We start from the raw sequence: 23,884 nt of genomic DNA, 5'->3' as shown, positions 1-23,884 counted from the left end.
GCCTGGAGAATCCCAGGGACAGGGGAGCCTGGTGGGCTGCTGTCTATGGGATCGCACAGAGTCGGACACAACTGAAGCGACTTAGCAGCAGCAGCAGCAGCATTGTATGAAGTGGCTGAAGAACTTCAAGAAAAGGGTGTGGCCAGTAACTTCAAATTCTAAGTAAGACTAACAGAAGCATAAAATAGGTCTACGGCCTTAGGGAAGAAACTTTTTTTTTCCCCAAGATTTCTTTATTCAAACAGCATTTTCTCAAAGCAGCTTTGGGTTGCTGAGTGGTCCTACCAACATTTGAAAGTGAAGCCGCTCAGTCATGTCTGACTCTTTGCGACCCCATGGACTGTAGCCCACCAGGCTCCTCTGTCCATGGGTTTCTCCAGGCAAGAATACTGGAGTGGTTTGCCATTTCCTTCTCCAGGGGATCTTCCCAACCCAGGGATCGAACCCGGGTCTCCTGCATTGCAGGAAGACGCTTTATCCTCTGAGCCACCAGGGAAGCCACAACCAACATTTAGTATAAGGCAATTGTTATTTGTTTAGTTGAAATTCAATCATCAACTACTTATTTACTAAAGAATTAATATCTCTGATCTGAGGTTGAAGAGTAAGGTTTTTATGCAAATAAAGAAAAACCAGTCACTGAATTTTAGTGCTTAATATTGGATTAAGAGGATAAAGAAAAAAAGCTATAGCATTAGATCAACCTCTTTAAAAAAAAAAACAGAAGATTCAAATAGACATTTTTTCAAAGAAGACATACAGATGGTAAAGAAACACAGGAATGGATGCTCAATATCACTAATTATCAGGAAAATGCTAGTCAAAACAACATGAAGTATCACCTCACACATATTAGAATGGCTACTATCAAAAAGACAAGAAATAATAAATGCTGGCAAGAATTTGGAAAAAAGGAAACCCACATACACTGTTGATAAAAATGTAGATTCGTGCAACCACTGTGGAAAATAGCATGGAAGATTATCAAAAAATTACAAATAATAATATCATATGCTCCAGCAATTCCATTTCAGGGTATTTATCAGAAGAAAATGAAACTGCTAACTTGAAAAGATATATGCAACCCCACAATCTCTGCAGCTTTTTTTACAATGGTCAAGATATGAAAACAACACAAGTGTCCACTGGTGAGTGAATGGATAGAGAAGATGTGTATATGTGATGCACAGGTGTATGTGGAATACTATCTGGCCATGAAAAAGAATGAAATATTGCCATATGCAACAGCATGAACAGACCTTGAGGGTATTATGCTAAGTGAAATAAGTCAGTCAGAGAAAGATAAATACCATTATCATCTCATTTACATGTGGAATTTAAAAACAACCCAAATTCATAGATACTGAGAACAGATTGGTGATTGCCAGAAGAGAAGGTGAGGGGTGGGAGAAACAGGTGATAAGGATCAAAAGTATAAACATCCAGCTCTAAAATAAAAAAGTCATGGGAATGTGATGTACAGCATGGTGACTATAATTAATAAAATTATAGCATATTTGAAAGTTGCTAAGAGTAAATCTTAAAAGTCCTTATCACAGGAAAAAAATTTATAAGCTATAGCGATAGATGTTAACTAAACTTACTGTGGTGATAATTTTGCAATATATACAAATGATGAATCATATTGTACACCTGAAACAGATACAATGTTTATGCCAATTATGCTTCAATAAAACAAATTAGATCAGGGCTACCCTGGTGGATCAGTGATAAAGAATCCACCTGCCAATACAAGAGACATGGGTTCAATATTTGGTCCGGGAAGATCCTATATGGATCACAGGGCCACAACTACTGACCCTGTGCTCCAGGGTCCAAGAGCTACAACTACTGAGCCTGTGGGTCACAACTACGGAAGTCTGTGCATCTTAGAGTCCCCACTCTGCAGCAAGAGAAGCCACTGCAGCGAGAAACCTGTGCACTGCAACTAAAGAGGAGCCCCTGCTAGCAGCAACTAGAGAAAAGCCCTTGCTTTTTGTTGACCCAGCACAGCCAAAATATGAATAAATAAATTTATATTAAAAAATTAGATCAACTTCAAGCTTTGCTCCCATGAATGATAGATTTAAACTTTCTGTGGTGCATTTTCCTCATATGAAGAATGGAGGGAATAACATACCTACCTCATTATATTATTGCTTAGATTAACTGGATTTTTTTTCTTGCCCATAGCTCTTCAATTTCCATGAATTAACAAAACACTGGATGAGACTTTTCCCAATTATTTGACAATCATTTTAACAATTTTCTTTATTCTGTATCTATAAGTTTTCCTGGCCTCCTTCAAAACATGCATTTAAGATTCCATAAACACAAAATTCCCCACCTCTCAAATTCAAAGAGCACACAAACACGCTTTGGGCCTAGATTTGCAAGCATCACAGAATAGGACATACATTCCATTTGACTAAATAGTTTGCTTCTTCACTAAAAGTTCAAAGGAGGAAAAGCAGCTACTAAGAGCATCTTGATCTGTGTATGAAGAAGGCTAAAGTTTAGTTTCTTTCTGAGCATATCAATTGACAGTATTCACTAAGTAATTTTGTTGTATATTTTATATGATGTAATCATGAAGTTAAGATGCTTATACATACTTTAAATAGCCAAATGAATCAGTCCCAATGTAATAACCATGTACATTTATTGACCATTAACGATGCAGTTGGAACTGTGCTATAGTTTACATGTATAAACTCACCACAAATTAGGTAGTTCCTAATTTTTACCCATTTTAAAGAGATATTAAGTAATTTATTCAAAGTCACATAGGTGAAACACTGAATAAGTGATAAACCCAGAATTTAAAACCAGGTGGTCTGAATCCAGAGTCAAAATTCTTAAAACACTACACTATGCCACCTTTTTGAAAAAGTAGTTATACTGTGAAACAACATACAAATATCAATGTTGCCATTATTGTATCTCTATTTTTTGGAAATTTTATTTTGAATTGTATGCCAGATTATCCCAGTTCATCAAACAAGGAATATGAGCTCACGGAGGCTAGGACCCTATGATCTTATGGTTCCTTTCAACTCTAAAATAATAATATAAGAGCACTCGTGTGTTTTTTTTCAGTATATGAAATAGGACTTTCAGAGAGCTTCAGAAGTCTAATTCTGAACACTTTTTATCAAAGAATAATTTAGATAACTTATAAACTTCCTTTCAGAATCAAGTTATTTTCACTTATTTCCTACTAGTTAAAGCAATCTAAGTCAGGAATTGGAAGTATTATCTGAAACGGAAGCAATGACATGACAGACAATACAGAAAGAAAAAAAAAATCTGTAACACTTCTATGATATTGGTTACACAAAACAAAAATCCAAACAAATAATTAGAAAATGTTTGTATTCTTAAATATTCAGATTCTTAACTAAAATTAATTTTACTTTTTCTAAGTTATTGGTGAAGGTAATATTTTTTGAAAAGGCTGTGTTTTCATCAAAGCCAATGACTTCACTTTGAATAGATACTGAGCAGGTATTAAAACATCTTGGATCTCAATTTTCTCATTCATAAAATGGGAATAAGAATAGTGATCTTTAAATATTTGGGGGAGAATTAAGACAAACTACATAAACTCCCTGATACACAGCAAAACTTAATCCTCAGAAAATCCAAATATTTAATTCAATACTCCTCTTTAAAATTGCCATAGCAACACTGGCTAATAACACTAATTTTTTTCCACATGCTTCTCAAATTATGATTAAAAGGAAAAAGCCTCACTTAAATAATAAGTGATAAAAATTATGTACCAGTTATGTACATAGAACAAAAGTAAAATCAGAAATCATGAAATGATGCAACTTAATTGAGACTAGCAAATAGCTCAAATTTTTCTCTTTTACATACATTTTTCCTCAGTATTCACAAATATCAAGAACTGTAAATAGAAATGTATTCTTTTATGATTGTGTGCCAAATTTATTCAGCATGACTGCAATTGAGTGGAAAAATAAAAATACATATTACTTACTGTATGTGGCACTTGGCAATTTCAGAATGATTTGCAAACATTCATTCTCAGAATACTCCTACAAAATGCATCTGTGAAAAGAAAGAAATACAGAAGAGTAAGCAATTTGCCAAGGTCACAGAAACTCTAATCCAGACTGACACTCATTCAGACATCACATATTTTAACATACTGAAATAAAGTTTTGCAAAATATGGATTATAAATCTAGCATATTATAGTGGGCTGATGAACAGAAATGTTCCCAACTATGTGCAAATCTCCTACACATCACTCTTGAGATGAGTCTGCATGTGGACTTTCGAAATCCGTGTAAGAAACACAGGCCCCCAGAATGAGGCAGAATAATGTAAGAGCAATTCAAAAATATGAGGTATTTGTAAGTGAATTTAGTTGGAGTTTTTAGGTGGTTGTTACATAATTCAAGTTTTGAAAATGTACTTCTGTCTAATACATGAAGATCCCTGAGTCAGAGAATTTTGCTTGATTTATTCAGAGAATTACACTGATTCACTTTGTAAATGTGCTTCAATTCTAACTGAAAACTATGTACGGAGAAAAGCGCAGACATGCCACTTGCACACCTCACAAAAATAAACAAACATTTCTTTTCTTTTTTCAGAAAGCCAATTATAAGCAGAAAGTTATTTAATCAGATTTCATTAATTAACATGTTTGTTTCAAGGAAAGATATACGGGAAAGCACAGTAATTTCGAAGTACAAAATATTTCAAAACTTAAATGAATTTTTTGCTTCTGGGTATGCTGTTTTAAAAAGAAGTGTCCAAATGAAATAAAACAAAACAAAACTTAATGATAATTAAAGTAACCCTTCAAAGTACAATGTGTTGTTTCCGACAGCTCAAACACACAAATAAATATTAGGTAGTAAGCATCTTTAGAGAGACATTAGTTCTCAGAAGCTAGTCTGCCCAGAGATTTGGTTCTTTGTCGGACGGGGCAGAAATACCGGCTTACCAAATCAACAGTTCAACAAGCAGAACAGGCATTCTGAGTAGAACATCTAACTAATCGATTTTCTAGTGTGTGAAAGACAAGAGGATGGCACTGACCTCTACCTTGCACAGCAATGAATGATTGTACTAATGCTCAACAGAGAACTTCTGAAATAAGATGAAACTAGAGACAGTTACTGAGTTCATAGGTAAATGTCAAAAGTAAATCAAGACATTTTATGAAACCCTGTATTTTTATAAATTTCATTTTTCTAAGTTTAAAACTCAGAGTTAAAATAGAAGACACTGATACAAACTCACATTCACATATTGTTTCAACAGAATTACAAAGTTATAACAACTGGCAGATTTGTGTATTCCTTCATGCTGTAGCATAGTCATCCTCCTAGGCAAGAGAATTCAAACTAACCTTAATCGCATGACTTGCCCAATTTGACACAGCTAAAAAGCAGTGATCCTGGGCTTACAGCCAGCCACTTCCAACCTCAATTTCTTCTCACTACAACACCTACTAGTCCCTACATCTCATGCAGAGCAGAAGCTGCAAACTGGGGCATAACAACCAAAACTGGTGTAAGGAGATTTTTTTTTAAATTCTACACCATGATTTTAAAATATTAAAAAATGTTCAAAAGCAAGCAATTTCTCATAAGAGTCCTAATTTCTATGTTTTTTTTGAAAGAGCAAATATATCTTAAGTCTGGGTTCACAGCTTCCAGAGAGCATAAAAATGATTGCTGCTCTTGCGTGAGACATGCCTCCTGCACTCATCTAATTCCTAATCTGTAAACTCTCTCCTACTCTGCAATTTTCAAGCATCAGAATGTTTTGCTCCTGATCCAAACCCCCTCTTACCTACCAACTATGATCAGACCTCTTTGCAGTGAAACTGGAAGAATGATATGAATTATGTTCCAAGAGCGTATTTCATTAGTCTAAGTGACTGCTTCTAACTACATTTCATGATATTGTCATAATCAGATGTTATTGATTAGATACCTTATGTCTACCTACATATATATTTTTTAAAGTCATGGGCTTGAATTTCCAGGTATTTAAATACATAGCTGATAATTTTTAAAGCTAAAGGAGAAATTTTTAAAATACAATTGACTGGTACGTAATCATAAGTTTCAATCATCTCAAATCATAATTTTTTTGTTTACAATGGACACATTTTTTCAGAGAGACAACTCCTGAGTTGAGAGGTGTGCTATTCAATAAAATAATTATAATAATAAAGAAAAAAGCCTTCAATTTAAATAATCTAGGTTAAGAGAATGATGACCACTAAAGGTAAAGCAATGCAGCCCACAAAGTCTGGTTACATCATGGCATATTGCAAATAACTTCAAATACCAATATGTTTTGTGGAATGCTTAAAAAATATGGGTCTGGAATTTGAGGTAGTTGTGGTAATAATAGCCACCTAAATCTGAAACTTTCCACACATACTGTAAAATATACAGCCAACAAAAACAAATAAAAACACACAAATTTTAGGCCTTCAGCATAACTAGAAGTTGGAGGACAATAAAAATGTCAGATTACCAGTAAACAGAAAATTAAACACCAATTTCTAACAGAAGTATCTTTCAAGCTGTATTACAGTGATCTAAAGGGTCTAGAAACTGAGGGAGAGAAGAAAAGAAAACAAAGGTCCTAAGAGTGACATAAAATTCACCAGCTGAAAGTCCACTGAAACTCTGATAGTGTTGAAAAACTATCCTGACATATTAGAACACAAACATAGGGAGAATATTTTAAAAGATACAGAATTCAAGGTGATGACATTTTTTTGTTTGTTTCTCAGGGAGGAGTAAGGCATTTTAAAACAGCGGGGCTGGGATTTTCCCGGCGGTCATCACTAAGACGCCACGCTTCCATTGCAGCGGGCATGCATTTGATCAATGGTGAGGGAACTAAAATCCCACATGCCGTGTGCAGAGCAGCCAAAAAGTAGAAAAAATAAATGATAGGGCTGTTTCAAAGGGACCCTGGCCTCAGCTTAAAGAAATTCTCACATGTCAAATCTGGGAAGTTAGAAAATCAGAATAAATAATTATCATAAAGAATTAAACCATTACAGAATACAAATTACAAATAAAATAAATGAATCAAGTATATAAGGAAGAATTGGAAAACTCTTTCCTTGCACAGAATACACCTTAGAGTTAGAAAATCAACATTAAACACATATTATTAACATTATTATAATTAACTTATTAAGTCAGGAAAATATCTGTGGATTAGCACTTGTAGGTAAAGTGTGTTGACAAACAGGATATTTCCATAGTCTTAAAGTATCTCCCCCCTAATCACTTATTAATTACAATAGAGAAAACAGTAACCTTCAATGGAGAAACAAGACCACTTTAAATAAATAATCAAGGATAAAATCATCAAAATGGAACAAAACCATATAACAGGTCTCCAAGTATGATGCACTTGAGAAGGACACAACATCATTTGTGTGGTATGTCTGCCAAAAATGTGCAAACTGAATCAATCATTAGGAAATATCAGGCAAATCCAAACTGACAAAAGTCTAAAAATATCTGACCTGAACTCTTCAAAGTCATTAACAATTGAAGTTTAAAAAACCAAATATAACCAAATAACAACCAAATACACATGTGATCCTAGAGATACTGTGAGTTATTAATACATAATAGCATTTTGTTAAAATGATATTCTTAATGGTTAAAATTGTACTATAGTTATATAGGAAAATGTCCTTATTCTTAGGAAATACACACTAAAGTACTTCAAGTAAAGAAGCAAAGTCGGCACTCTGGGCCAACCCAGAGAGACAGGGTGGAGAGGGAGGTGGGTGGGGGTCAGGATAGGGAGGACACATGTATACCTGTATCTGATTCACGTTGCTTTATGGCAAAATCATCAATTTAGTATAATTATTCTCCAATTAAAATAATTTTTTAAATAAATGAATAAAAATAAAAAAGAAGTATGATGTCTATAACTTATTCCCAAAAGATTCAGGGAAACATTATCTATATGTACATATTCATATGCATATATAATTATGCAATTATAGAATGCATATACAGGTGTGTGTATCTATATATATATATATATAAACATATATGGAGGGAGAAAGAACAGGCAGAAATAAAGCACAGGGGTAAAATGTAAATAACAAATCTGGACAGAGAGTAGTCAGTGTTCTTAAGTATAATAATTACAAATTATCTGTACGTTTGAAGCTATACCAAAATTTTAAATTTGGGAAAATAGGTAGAAATAAATAAATGTCTTGCTTTCATTGAGATATTTTGGAATCACAGAAAAATAGCCAAAGAGATAATCAGTGAAGTGTTTCAAATAAAGAAAAACATTAAGAAGTTAAAAAACAAATCAGCATCACTGTTCAATGTTCTTAACAACTAAAATAACAAAAATCCATATACATATGAGATGGTTGGATGATATCACCGATGTAATGGACATGAGTCTGAGTAAGCTCTGGGAGTTGGTGACAGACAGGGAAGCCTGGCATGCTGCAGTCCATGTGGTTGCAAAGAGTCAGACATGACTGAGTGACTGAACTGAAGTGAGCTGATATATATAGTATATAATATACAGTCTTCTATATTTTATATATGTGTATGCATAATTTATACATTAATATGCATATACTTAAATCAAAGATATTATATTTTTAATAACGTATTTATATAAGCATATAACACATATTTATATAAGTATATTAAATTCATAAAATAAAGGAGAATGAAAGTAAATATGGAATCTAGCTTTGGACTTTTAAATAAACCATACAAATAATACTATAGTCCATGAATACAGCAATGTATAGTTAAATAATGAAGTTACATTCACAAATAAAATTTATCAGCAATTAAAAAACAAAAGATTATCAAACAGTCCTTAAAGGTCATCAGTGGTTTTTATCCTCATGTAGCTATTTTTCCTTAATCAGATTTATCAACTTCCGTTTTTCAAATTTAAAAAAAATAGAGGGAGAAGGAACAAGATGGCGGAGGAATAGGACGGCGAGACCACTCTCTCCCCCACAAATTCATCAAAAGAACATTTGAACGCGGAGTAAAGTCCACAAAACAACCTCTGAATGCTGGCAGAGAACGTCAGACACCCAGAAAAGCAGCCCATTGTCTTCAAAAGGAGGTAGGAAAAAACATAAAAGATAAAACGCGAGACCAAAGAAGTAAGGACGGAGCTCCGTCCCGGGAAAGGAGGCTTTAAAAAGAGAGAACTTTCAAAACACCAGGAAACACTCTCACTGGCGAATCTGTGGCGAGCCTTGGAAGCTCAGAGGGCCACATAACCCTCTTTTTTTTTAAAGATTTTTTAAAAACCCACAGATTACCCGCCAAACGGTAACTCCCAGCGGAGAAGCAGCGCAGACGCCTGCATACGCCATTAGCAAGCGGGGGCTGGGCAGGGAGGAGCCAGCTGAACTGCTTAGAGAGAGGACTGGGCTTGAATGCCGCGAGAACAATTTGAGAGAACTGGGGAGAGCAAAGCAGACTGTGGGATAGCTTCCCCGTGAAAAGGCGGAAAGCTCTAACCTACGACTCGGCCAGCCCCGCTCACAAATAAAGGACAGAGCAAAGTGAGCAGGCTGCGGCTGGCCCATCCCCCATCCCCCGCCGAGACAGGCAGGGAGCGCAGCCAGAGCCGGAGCGGGCAACCGCGGCCCTAGAAAGGCATCTGATACAAACTGCAAACAGGCTTGTTGCTATTCAGGACTTCTTGGGCTCGGGCCGGTCGATCTCCCCCTGAGAAGGTGCGCCGGTTGTACACCCAGAAAACTGAGTGGCGGGGACTGGGGAGGCGATAAGTCGCAGAGACCGCACTGGCCAAACACCTGGTCCCCTGAGCTGCTCGGACCGGGGAAGGCACAAAACGCAGGCCCAACCAATTCTGCGCCTTTGTGGAGTACCTGAGAACCTGAACTTGAGCCGCTCAGACCTGGGAAGTGCATACAACCCAGCGCCGGCCTCGGACAGTTCCCGGCAGAGCAACCTAGAGCCTGTGCAGTATAGACTGGGACAGCATACGTGCTGTGAGCGGGGGCAAACCCAGTGTGGCCGAGACGCTGCGAGCACTCTCCACAGACGCCAGAGATATTCGACTGCAGCGTTCCTCCCTTCACAGAACAGGACTGAACAACTGAGCCTTAAAAAGTGTCCACCCACCCCCTAGTATCAGGGCGGAAATTAGACACTGAAGAGACCAGCAAACAGAAGCTAAAACAGAGGGAACCACCTTGGAAACGACAGATAGAGACGTCTAGAGGCTACTCCAAGAATAAGACCAAAAACCAGAGGCAAGAGGCTTAAGGACGAATCCTGAGAACACCAGAGAACTCCTGACTCCAGGGAACATTAATCGATAGGAGCTCATCAAACGTCTCCATACCTACACTAAAACCAAGCACCACCCAAGGGTCAACAAGTTCCAGAGCAAGACATACCACGCAAATTCTCCAGTAACACAGGAAACTAGCCCTGAGCTTCAATATACAGGCTGCCCAAAGTCACTCCAAACCCACTGACATCTCATAACTCATTACTGGACACTTCATTGCACTCCAGAGAGAACATATCCAGCTGCACCCACCAGAACACCGACACAAGCCTCCATAACCAGGGAACTTTGACAAGTCACCTGTCCAACCCCACACACAGAGAGCAAACTACATAATAAAGAGATCTCCACAAACGGCCAGAAGAGGGAAAGGACACTCCAAGCAAAGCATTATAAGCAAGATGAAGAGGCAGAGAAATACCCAGCAAGTAAAGGAACAAGATAAATGCCCACCAACACAAACAAAAGAGGAAGATATAGGGAATCTACCTGATAAAGAATTTCGAATTTTGGTGGTGAAAATGATTCAAAATCTTGAAAACAAAACGGAGTTACAGATGAATAACCTGGAGAAAAGGATTGAGAAGATGGAAGAAAGGTTTAAGAAGGACTTAGAGGAAATAAAAAAGAGTCAATATACAATGAATAATGCAATAGATGAGATCAGAAACACTCTGGAGGGAACAAACAGTAGAATAACAGAGGCAGAAGACAGGATAAGCGAGCTAGAAGATAGAATTGTAGAAATAAATGAAACAGAGAGGAAAAAAGAAAAACAAATTAAAAGAAATGAGAACAATATTAGAGACCTCTGGGACAATGTTAAACGCTCCAACATTCGAATCATAGGAGTCCCAGAAGAAGAAGACAAAAAGAAAGACCATGAAAGAATACTTGAGGAGATAATAGTTGAAAACTTCCCTAAAATAGGGAAAGAAATAATCACCCAAGTCCAAGAAACCCAGAGAGTCCCCAATAGGATAAACCAAAGGCGAAATACTCCAAGACACATATTAATCAAATTAACAAAGATCAAACACAAAGAACAAATATTAAAAGCAGCAAGGGAAAAACAGCAAATAACACACAAGGGGATTCCCATAAGGATAACAGCCGATCTTTCAACAGAAACTCTTCAGGCCAGGAGGGAATGGCAAGACATACTTAAAGTGATGCAAGAAAATAACCTACAGCCCAGACTACTGTACCCAGCAAGGATCTCATTCAAATATGAAGGAGAAATCAAAAGCTTTACAGACAAGCAAAAGCTGAGAGAATTCAGCATTACCAAACCAGCTCTCCAACAAATGCTAAAGGATCTTTTCTAGACAGGAAACACAGAAAGGGTGTATAAACTTGAGCCCAAGGCAATAAAGAAAATGGCTACGGGATCGTACTTATCAATAATTACCTTAAACGTAAATGGGTTGAATGCCCCAACCAAAAGACAAAGGCTGGCTGAATGGATACAAAAACAAGACCCACATATATGTTGTCTGCAAGAGACCCACCTCAAAATGAGGGACACATACAGACTGAAAGTGAAGGGCTGGAAAAAGATATTCCATGCAAATAGAGACCAAAAGAAAGCAGGAGTAGCAATACTCATATCAGATAAAATAGACTTTAAAACAAAGGCTGTGAAAAGAGACAAAGAAGGAAAATACATAATGATCAAAGGATCAATCCAAGATGAAGATATAACAATTATAAATATTTATGCACCCAACATAGGAGCACTGCAATATGTAAGACAATTACTAACAAGTATGAAAGGGGAAATTAACAATAACACAATAATAGTGGGAGATTTTAATACCCCACTTATATCTATGGATAGATCAACTAAACAGAAAATTAACAAGGAAACACAAACTTTAAATGATACAATAGACCAGTTAGACCTAATAGATATCTATAGGACATTTCACCCCAAAACAATGAATTTCACCTTTTCCTCAAGTGCACACGGAACCTTTTCCAGGATAGATCACATCCTGGGCCATAAATCTAGCCTTGGTAAATTCAAAAAAGTTGAAATCATTCCATGCATCTTTTCTGACCACAATGCAGTAAGATTAGATCTCAGTTACGGGAGAAAAACTATTAAAAATGACAACATATGGAGGCTGAACAACACGCTGCTGAATAATGAACAAATCATAGAAGAAATCAAAAGAGAAATCAAAATATGCATAGAAATGAATGAAAATGAAAACACAACAACCCAAAACCTCTGGGACACTTTAAAAGCAGTACTAAGGGGGAAATTCATAGCAATACAGGCACACATCAAGAAACAAGAAAAAAGTCAACTAAATAACCTAACTCTACATCTAAAGCAACTAGAAAAGGAAGAAATGAAGAACCACAGGGTCAGTAGAAGGAAAGAAATCGTAAAAATTACGGCAGAGATAAATGCAAAAGAAACAAAAGAGACCATTGCAAAAATCAACAAAGCCAAAAGCTGGTTCTTTGAGAAGGTAAATAAAATTGACAAACCACTAGCCAGACTTATCAAGAAACAAAGGGAGAAGAACCAAATCAATAAAATTAGAAATGAAAATGGAGAGATCACAACTGACAACACAGAAATACAAAGGATTATTAGAGAATACTATCAGCAATTATATGGCAATAAAATGAATAACTTGGAAGAAATGGACAAATTCCTAGAAAAGTACAACTTTCCAAAACTGAACCAGGAAGAAATAGAAAATCTGAACAGACCCATCACAAGCACGGAACTAGAGGCTGTAATCAAGAATCTTCCAGCAAACAAAAGCCCAGGTCCAGACGGCTTCACAGCCGAATTCTACCAAAAATTTAGAGAAGAGCTAACACCTATTCTACTCAAACTCTTCCAGAAAATTGCTGAGGAAGGGAAACTTCCAAACTCATTCTATGAGGCCACCATCACACTAATCCCAAAACCTGGTAAAGACCCCACAAAAAAAGAAAACTACAGACCAATATCACTGATGAACATAGATGCAAAAATCCTTAACAAAATTCTAGCAATCAGAATCCAACAGCATATTAAGAAGATCATACATCATGACCAAGTGGGCTTTATCCCAGGAATGCAAGGATTCTTCAATATCCGCAAATCAATCAACGTAATACACCACATTAACAAACTGAAAAATAAAAATCATATGATTATCTCAATAGATGCAGAGAAAGCCTTCGACAAAATTCAACATCCATTTATGATAAAAAACCCTCCAGAAAGTGGGAATAGAAGGGACATACCTCAACATAATAAAAGCTATATATGAAAAACCCACAGCAAACATTATCCTCAATGGTGAAAAACTGAAAGCATTTCCCCTAAAGTCAGGAACAAGACAAGGGTGCCCACTCTCACCACTACTATTCAACATCATTCTGGAAGTTTTGGCCACAGCAGAGCAGAAAAAGACATAAAAGGAATACAAATTGGAAAAGAAGAAGTAAAACTTTCACTGTTCGCTGATGACATGATCCTCTACACAGAAAACCCTAAAGACTCTACCAGAAAACTACTAGAGCTAATCAATGATTACAGTAAAGTTGCAGGATATAAAATCAACACACAGAAATCCCTTGCATTCCTATACACTAATAATGAGAAAATAGAGAAATTAAAGAAACTATTCCATTCACTGTTGAAACAAAAAGAATTAAATACTTAGGAATATATCTACCTAAGGAAACAAAAGACTTGTACATAGAAAACTATAAAACACTACTGAAAGCAATCAAAGAGGACACTAATAGATGGAGAAATATACCATGTTCATGGATTGGAAGAATAAATATTGTAAAAATGAGTATAGTACCCAAAGTAATTTATACATTCAATGCAATCCCTATCAAGCTACCAACGATATTTTTCACAGAACTAGAACAAATAATCTCACAATTTATATGGAAATACAAAAAACCTCGAATAGCCAAAGCAATCTTGAGGAAGAAAAATGGAACTGGGGGAATTAACCTGCCGGACTTCAGGCTCTACTACAAAGCCACAATCATCAAGACAGTATGGTACTGGCATAAAGACAGAAATATAGATCAATGGAACAAAATAGAAAGCTCAAAGATAAATCCACGCACCTATGGACACCTCATCTTTGACAAAGGAGGCAAGAATATAAAATGGAGAAAAGACAGTCTCTTTAACAAGTGGTGCTGGGAAAACTGGTCAGCCACTTGTAAAAGAATGAAACTAGAACACTTCCTAACACCATACACAAAAATAAATTCAAAATGGATTAGAGAGCTAAATGTAAGACCAGAAACTATAAAACTCCTAGAGGAGAATGTAAGCAAAACACTCTCCGACATAAATCACAGCAGGATCCTCCATGACCCACCTCCCAGAATATTGGAAATAAAAGCAAAAATAAACAAATGGGACCTAATTAAAATCAAAAGCATCTTCACAGAAAAGGAAACTATAAGTAAGGTGAAAAGACAGCCTTCAGAATGGGAGAAAATAATAGCAAATGAAGCAACCGATAAAGGATTAATCTCCAAAATATACAAGCAGCTCCTGCAGCTCAATTCCAGAAAAATAAATGAACCAATCAAACAATGGGCCAAAGAACTAAACAGACATTTCTCCAAAGAAGACATAAAGATGGCTAACAAACACATGAAAATATGCTCAACATCCCTCAAAATCAGAGAAATGCAAATCAAAACCACAATGAGATACCATTTCACACCAGTCAGAATGGCTGCTATCCAAAAGTCTACATGCAATAAATGCTGGAGAGGGTGTGGAGAAAAGGGAACCCTCTTACACTGTTGGTGGGAATGCAAACTAGTACAGCCACTATGGAGAACAGTGTGGAGATTCCTCAAAAAACTGGAAATAGAACTGCCATATGATCCAGCAATCGCACTCCTGGGCATACACACTGAGGAAACCAGAATTGAAAGAGACACATGTACTCCAATGTTCATTGCAGCACTGTTTATAATAGCCAGGACATGGAAGCAACCTAGATGTCCATCTGCAGATGAATGGATAAGAAAGCTTTGGTATATATACACAATGGAGTATTATTCAGCCATTAAAAAGAATACATTTGAATCAGTTCTAATGAGGTGGATGAAACTGGAGCCTATTATACAGAGTGAAGTAAGCCAGAAAGAAAAACACCAATACAGTATACTAACGCATATATATGGAATTTAGAAAGATGCAAATGATAACCCTGTATACGAGACAGCAAAAGAGACACAGATGTATAGAACAGTCTTTGGGACTCTATGGGAGAGGGTGAGGGTGGGATGATTTGGGAGAATGGCATTGAAACACGTATGTTGTCATATGTGAAACGAATCACTAGTTCAGGGTCAATGCATGTTATTGGATGCTCGGGGCTGGCATGCGGGGATGACCCAGAGAGGATAAAGGGAGGAGGGAGGTGGGAGGGGGGTTCAGGAGGGGGAACTTATGCAAACCCGGGGCGAATTCATGTCAATGTATGGCAAAACCAACCAATATAATATTGTAAAATGAAAAAAAAAAAAAGAAACATAAATAAAAATCTCCCTTAATTCTTAAAACAACATATTTAATTTCAAACAATATATTTACTATTTTTATTTCAAAACCATTATTTAAAGAATTACACAATATAAATTCTTTCATAATTAAGTTATTTATTCCTTCATTTCTTCAATATTATGTTTATCATTACAATGCAAAATAATTTTACTAATTGGTATCCCATACATGCCATCATTTAAAGACCTATAACTTGCTATCCTAGATAGTATATTAAAAAGCAGAGACAGTACTTTGCCAACAAAGTTCCGTCTAGTCAAGGCTATGTTTTTTCCAGTGGCCATGTATGGATGTGAGAGTTGGACTGTGAAGAAAGCTGATCGCCGAAGAATTGATGCTTTTGAACTGTGGTGCTGGAGAAGACTCTTGAGAGTCCCTTGGACTGCAAGGAGATCCAACCAGTCCATTCTAAAGAAAATCAGTCCTGAGTGTTCATTGGAAGGACTGATGCTGAAGCTGAAACTGCAACACTTTGGCCACCTCATGCATTGAGTTGACTCACTGGAAAAGACTCTGATGCTGGGAGGGATTGGGGACGGGAGGAGAAGGGGAAGACAGAGGATGAGATGGCTGGATGGCATCACTGACTCGTTGGACATGAGTTTGAGTGAACTCTGGGAGTTGGTGATGGACAGGGAGGCCTGGCGTGCTGTGATTCATGGGGTCACAAAGAGTCGGACACAACTGAGCGACTGAACTGAACTGAACTGAACCTGTTATCAAATATCAGCTACCAAAAAATAAAAACCACTCTAAAGTTCCTTCTGAATACATCTTCTGCCACAGCAAGATTGTTTCCTCAGGATAAAATACCCAGAAGGAAACTCCTGGTCATATAGCATGAGGCTTTTAAAATTTTCTAAACTGTATCTTATTAACACAAACGTACACATTTTTCATATTTGAGCAACCCCACAACCAGTTTATATTTTTACAGTCACTGCATCCATTTGCAGCCATGACATAGGGTTTGCTGCCTGATTTGGCCCTAGGTCTTCATATCGTTATGTCTTGAATTTAGTTTTAGGCACTCTTGCCGTTACAAGTGCTGAGTTTACCTTTTAAAATGTCTTCAAAGAGGTTATCCAAAAATATGACATTGAAATAAAACTGTTTAAATGGAAAAGCGTGGAAACAGAGCAACTTTAGTAAAATAGCATTTTTTTTTGAGAAATTAACACTTCCTATTTTCTTGCAAAGAGTCAAATGTTTTACAGGACCTAAAGAAGATGATAGATGAAAATGTGTTACAGTTTTGTAACTGAAAACACACCAGAGGATTGATTACTACATGACAAGTGATGCAAGCAAAAACAGCAAATGCTACAGACTCCTCTGGATAATCCAAGCCCTCTACCAAGTCTCATTTTTAATTTATAGCAACAGTGTGTCAGTATGCCTAGATATTACCATTTACATTTTTACTAGGTTAGATATTAGCATGTTAAGTGCCACTTTAATTGGAGGTTTTCATCAAACTTCAACATACTTCAGCCACTTTTCTTCCTATCTGTACTTTGTATTCTTGCAAATTCACACAGATTTAGCTTTAGATTTAACTTTCCTAGTCCATAGACTTCATATTTTATATTACTAAGTTCTGGAGATTAATACAAATATTATTCATTATAAACATCCAATCAACCCCTTTGAGAGTTTCAATTGGTCTTCCCTGGCAGGTCACTGATTCAATGACACAAAACAAACCATGCCTTCCTTTTACCCAAGACTGCATTTTCTTAAATGGCTGATGGGAACATCATATGAGACAAAAATTAAACCTTGCTGGAGTGAAGATATATGAATTATTTTGTTTCCCTTCATATTTAAGTCCTGTCATGATGTCAGAGAATAAAATTAGATGAACTCACAGTGATTTAAAACTTTCAAAGCAATGTTGGTTGTTACCCACATTTGTTCTGTTCTTTGAGGTGTACGAAAAATCAAATGTCTCTTTGATTTATTCCCCTATTTTCCTAGATATCAAAGCAAGTTGATTAATCTATAACTTCTAAAGTTTTCTCTAATGTGTTCTCTCTCTCTGTGTCCCCGTTTTCATTGGCCCTTAATAGCCCTAAGCCAGTGCCTTGTACCCTTCCTATTGTAAATATGGCTTGTTTTTCTGTCATGGGTTTAATGATTAATTGACTAGGATAAATTATTAATAGCAGATATCAGGGTTAATATGTCAAGAAAAAATTAAAATGAAGGAAAATTCAAAGGAATTCAGAGGAGAGGAATAGAAAGAATTAACATTTAGGAAATTAAAAATATTTAAAATGACTCAAATAGAAAAATCTATATTTTATAAAAGGAAATATCTAGTAGTTTAGTTTTATTTAATTGTATGAAGGATTATTTTTAGAGTTAGATTCCAAGTAACAAAATTGTTTTAACAGTAGCAGAAGAGATTATATTATACACCAGAGATGAATTTCCAGAAACTAAAGATTAAATAATCTAGTTATCTGATACTAGTTATTTCTTTTTTTCTAAGTGAAGTTTCTTTTGAGCCTAAAACTAGAACTGAGATCTTTCAAATCATGAGATTCAATTAGAAATGTGGTGTAAATATGTGATGAACTTTATGTAGAAGATGTGAGTTAGCTTTCTATTATGTTTTATGGTCAATTTTGGTGCTTTCTTCATGTTTTACACCATTGTTTAAATGTACCACATTTGTATTTACTTCCTCTGACAATAAAAACTGATTGAAAGTGCATCTTTTACTTCACTATATCTTCCAAACATAGGGTGTGGAAGGTTGGATCTTCCAAAGACGACCATCCTGCATGGACTCCTGCAACGTGACCTTGAACTTTACCCATCAAAAGATGAAGTTATTTCTTTCCCTCCTGGAATCTGAGCAGAGGCTAGGACTTCTTTGACCAAGAGGCTATGATGGAAGCAACAGGGTACCAGTTCAAGAGTAACTCTTAACTGGCCTAGCCTCTTCTGTCTTCTGCCTCCTGGCATGCTCAGTGGCCATGGACAAATTTCAGGTCACTCTGCTGGAGAGGGCAGCCATGCTGAGGAGCACAAGGCACAGGACATGTAAGTAAAGGATACTCTCTGGACATCCCGTTCATTCAGCTTTTAGATGACTCCAGCCCCAGATACCACTTGATGGCAGCTACAGGAGAGATCCCAAGTGAGGCTCTCCCAGCTGAGCCCCATTAACCCACAGAACTATGAGAGATTACGGTGGCTTTTTTTAAGCCACAAAATTTATGGATAATTTCTTGCATGGCAACAAAATAACAAAAAAATGTGATTATCTTGGAATTAAAAATCTAGAAGTATAATGTAATACCTAGCATCTTTTATCTATGTAAAATCTAAAATTATATATATATATATAGACAAGAATGTGAATTGCTTATATGGTAATCTACTTTTCTGTCTCAATCTCTACATCTATCTATGCAAGTTATCTTATATCCAGTTAAAATGATTTCCAATTGTTTTCTGGCTGGTTGTGCACTAACACAGGAGTTAGTTACATATATGAAACGTATATATATGTATATGTATTTATATGTACACAAACACACAGTGTGATTTAGGGCCACTCAACCAGTAAAACTGAATACACAGCCTAAATCTGAATGCTGTTTCTCTGTGAAGAACTGACAGTGTGGAAAAGTTTAAATTTGCTTTCCGTGCTCCCCCAAGGCAGAACTAAGACCAGTAAGACCAATGAGAAAAATCACAAGGAATCAAATTTAAGCTCAGAATAAGGAAAATGCCTTACTGCAAAGAATGACAAAACAGAATGGACTTCCCAAAAAAGGGCCAAATGAAGAGTGAAAGAAGAAGTTGAAGGTTCATTCTCAAGAAATCCTGAAAGGGACTTCAAGTTCTATTGGTTGCCAGAATTAAAAGTTTTTTCAATACCCTTTCAAACCCACTCTTTTGATAAATTTGCAGTGATTAACTTTGGACTAGATTATATTAGATATATATATATATATACATATATGGATTTGGACTAGCTAATATTTTATATCCTTATCATATTCTAGAAACAGACATGAGAAGTGTCACAAAATATTCATTCGATAGAGTATGATTAAATTCACAGCCGTTTATTCTACTGAATCAATATTTAACAATTTTTCAAGACATTTATTGAATAACTAGCTATATTATGGACTTTGGTAGGCCTCCAGGGAACAATGAAGAATGTGAAGAAAAAGATTGTGAAAAAGATTATAATTTAAAGTGGGAGACAGAGGAGGATACAACTAAGATAACATGGTGTAAGTTAGCAACAGCAATAGAAACAAAGTACTATAGAAACTGGAAAAAGGAATAGAAAACTTCTGCCTTGGAGATTTGGGGATCTCCTTTAAAAAGAGGTAGAATAGGTATTTCAAGGCTACAAAACAGTACAAGCAAAGAAATAGTCCTAGATATCTATACCATGCCTAGGTAACAAAGTAATACAGTGAATTCTTAAAATAGCTCAGGAGAGGGTAATAAATGAGAAGTGAGCTCACTGGGATAGATTTCTGTAAAGGGTCTTGAATGACATGCTGAAAATTTTGAAATTTAACCTGTAGGGCTTTCAAAGGTTTTTATAACCAGGAGTTACATACCCAGAACTATTTTTACTGAGGTCCCTCTACCGACAACGTGGAGTAATTTTATTTAAAGAAACATGTCAGTCTTGGGTTTATATTAGGCATAGCCTCAACTGAGGGAGGGTGGGCTAACAGGATCACCCCTCAAGATCCCTTTTCATCTTAAACTTTGTGACTTATGCCCCTTGCAAAGGGAACACGTTGCAGATAACATATATATATATTTAATGACCGAAGTGGAAGAACTCTTGGGCCACTCTGATGAATATCATAAAGACATTGCCATTTCAAATACCCAATGAGCTTGATAAGAAGTATAGGAAGTCCACAATCTTTGATGAGCTGACAATGGAATGTGAGAAGGAAAAAAATCACAAGGAAGAGATTAATAGAGCACAGCAGAAAGGCATTTTCAACTATCCTTCTGGGAGAGCCATATAAAAATTTGACTGACCTAAATCCTTTCTGGCCTGCATCATTTTCCAAAGTAGCATCTCTGGCTTTGGAAGGCCTAGGGGACCTATCTGTACATGTGCAATCTAATTAATGTGTGTAGGAAAGACTTAATTGTGTAAGACATTTTGCTAGGTACAGCATAAAAAAAAAAAAAAAAAGCTATGTTGGACGACCTGCATGGATTTTATAATCTTTTAAAGACAGATGGGTGTAGATATACATCTACAATTTTGGAAGATAAAAGAAAGGATTTATTAAATTGCAGAAGCCGAAAATATAGGTACTTATATTAAATGCTTCATGAGTATCAATAATGAGCAAGACAACTCCTTGATCAGTTCCATTTCAAGGAGAAATGGAGTCGAATGTCAGAGGATAAATTTCAGGGACATGATCTCACATCTGAAACCGGCTGGGAGGAAAATGGAAATTTTTACCCTGTTCAGACTGGACACCACTGTAAGCCAAGATCACACAAGAAGCCTGAGGCACAGCAAGCCACAGGACTGCAGCTGCTTGAAGGGAGGAAGAGGTCAATCGCAACACAGCATCAACTGGAGACACAAGTTCCTTTTCTTTCCTTCCTTCCTCTGTGCTGTTGTTGGTGTTGGCACTGGGCCACATGGCCCTGACTAGGGAGATCTATATGTGGGCAGACCTATATGTGGATCTACCTTTCAAAAAGGTAGGCATTCATGAAATTTCTAATGACTTGAAGGTGTGAACCTATGCTGAGAGAGTAACACATGAAGTTTCAATTTTATCCCTGAGACTGACGCACGCTGCATGAAATCTGAATTCTTAAGTCCTCTGAATGGCTTGCTTGATGGCAATCAGCCAAGCATATCATCAGATAAGAACTTTAGACACTGAAGAATCTCACTGTCCTTGAAGCCCCTGCACAGTGGTAAAGGCACACATTTTCGTGTAAAATGCAGCCACAAATAACACAGTGTGGATGAATTTGCTGAAAGACACAGAGAATAAAAAGTAAAAACTCTACAGGATAACATGTAGAAATGTGCTTCTTATTCATAAATTTATAACATTGCTCATATAGAAAGATGACATTTATATTTTTCATGGCATAAGAGGCCCTTTTTTGACAGAATGGCTTAGCCTTATGAAAATATGTAGCTCTATTTTGCAGATGTTGTTCATTTTGAATGAGGTATAATCCCCAGAAGCAGGAATGAGAAAAATCCTCTCTTTAATAGTATGAGACTTCAGTAAAGAAGAGACATGACAGAAAGAAAGCAGTATGGCAGACAAAAAGAAAAAGGGCTCTCACCACATGGACCCCCAAAAACTCATTTGTAAGTATGTGTCTGAATGAGATTTTGGAAGCACCTGATCTTGTATTTATTTGGGTTTTTTTTTTTCTCTTATCTTTTTATTTTATACTAAAGTATAGCCAATTAACAATGTTGAGATAGTTTCAGGTGTGCAACAGAGAAATGCAATCATACATATACATGTATCAATTCTCCCCCAAACTCCCTTCCATCCAGGTTGCTACAGAACATTGAGCAGACTTTCCTGTGTTATACAGTAGGTCCCTGTTGGTTCCCCATTTTAAATACACAAGTGTGTACATGTCGCTGATCTTGCATTTACATAGTGCCTTAAACCAAGTAGATCCCAAAACCACTAGCCCTATTTATTAACTGATTATATATATTGACTACTTAAATAGGAATCACTTCACGCACCAAGAAAGTATGATTCTGTACTAAAATGTGGTAATATCTTGCTGGCCCACAACTTTATACATCAGGTTATTGTGAGATGTAGTCCTTTAGCAAATTAAAAGTACATGGCTCTTTAGAAGGGCCTCTCTGGTAGTTCAGCTGGTAAAGAATCTGCCTGCAATGCAGGAGAATGTTGAACCAATATTCAGTTGCTGGGTTGGGAAGATCCAGTGTAGAAGGAATAGGCTACCCACTCCATTATTCTTGGGCTTCCCTGGTGGCTCAGCTGGTAAAGAATTTGTTTGCAATGCAGGAGACCTGGGTTCAATCCCTGGGTTGGGAAGATCTCCTGGAGAGGGAACAGCTACCCACTCAAGTATTCAGGCCTGGAGAATTCCACGCACTGTATAGTCCATGGGCTTGCAAAGAGCTGGACACAACTTAGGGACTTTCATTTTCACTTAAAAAACACAGATGAGTAAAATGATTAAAATCACATAATACTTTTTCTTTGGCAAGCAGCAAATACATATACTATAAAAATAGAAGACAAAAACTAAACCAGCTACAAATGACTAAATGGTGGAGTTCTAGGGGTATTACTGTGAAGAGGGGTGAGAACAGCGACAGGGTATATGAAGAGTTGATGGCGTTGGTGTCAGGCCATTTTGATAAACATACTTGGCTCTGCAAAGGGAGCTCTATCTATGGGTATCAGCAAAAAAGATAGGAATTCATAAAATGTCTAACAAAATTGAAGGTTGGCCAAAAACTCAAAACCACTGAATTAAGTCTGAAAAGAAAATTATACTGAAGATAAGATTTTAGATAGGGACATCAAAAAAAGCTGTACCAAAACTTAACATGGTCCAACAAATGGTCAAAATGACTTGAAAGTTAATAAAACAACTCAAAGTAAAGAATCAATCTGCATTATCATAAAAGTAATTTGAGCAATACCCAAGAGATTGTGAAGATCCACACTTAAAAATACCCAGAAGAAAACTGGACAGCAACATGTAAATCATGTGTAAATAAATATAAATCATGTAAATCAATGAAGTTGAGTACTCCCTCACACAGTATGCAAAAATAAACTCAAAATGGCTTGAAGACTTAAATATAATACATGACAACATAAACATCCTAGATAGAACATAGGCAAACTATTCTCTGACATAAATCACAGCAATATTTTCTTAGATCATTCTACCAAGGGAAAAGAAATAA

General features: G+C 36.4%; 1 protein-coding gene across 2 annotated transcripts in view; it reads right to left on the bottom strand.

The window, feature by feature from the left end:
• The window catches only part of GALNT13 (polypeptide N-acetylgalactosaminyltransferase 13), a 663,623-nt gene extending 659,547 nt beyond the window's left edge, over positions 1 to 4,076 (bottom strand). For both annotated transcript variants that reach the window (XM_055398323.2, XM_088829452.1), the window contains exon 1: positions 4,007 to 4,076. The gene's annotated coding sequence lies outside the window, so the exon portion shown is untranslated. The remainder of the gene's footprint in view (positions 1 to 4,006) is intronic.
• Between the last annotated feature and the right edge of the window lie 19,808 nt (positions 4,077 to 23,884).

The sequence above is a fragment of the Moschus berezovskii genome, chromosome 2, assembly GCF_049115385.1.
Source record: "Moschus berezovskii isolate FMDL1 chromosome 2, NW_MosBer_1.0, whole genome shotgun sequence".
Lineage (NCBI taxonomy): Eukaryota > Metazoa > Chordata > Mammalia > Artiodactyla > Moschidae > Moschus > Moschus berezovskii.
The sequence above is the reverse complement of the archived record's forward strand: the minus strand, read 5'-3'. Positions and strand labels throughout refer to the sequence as shown.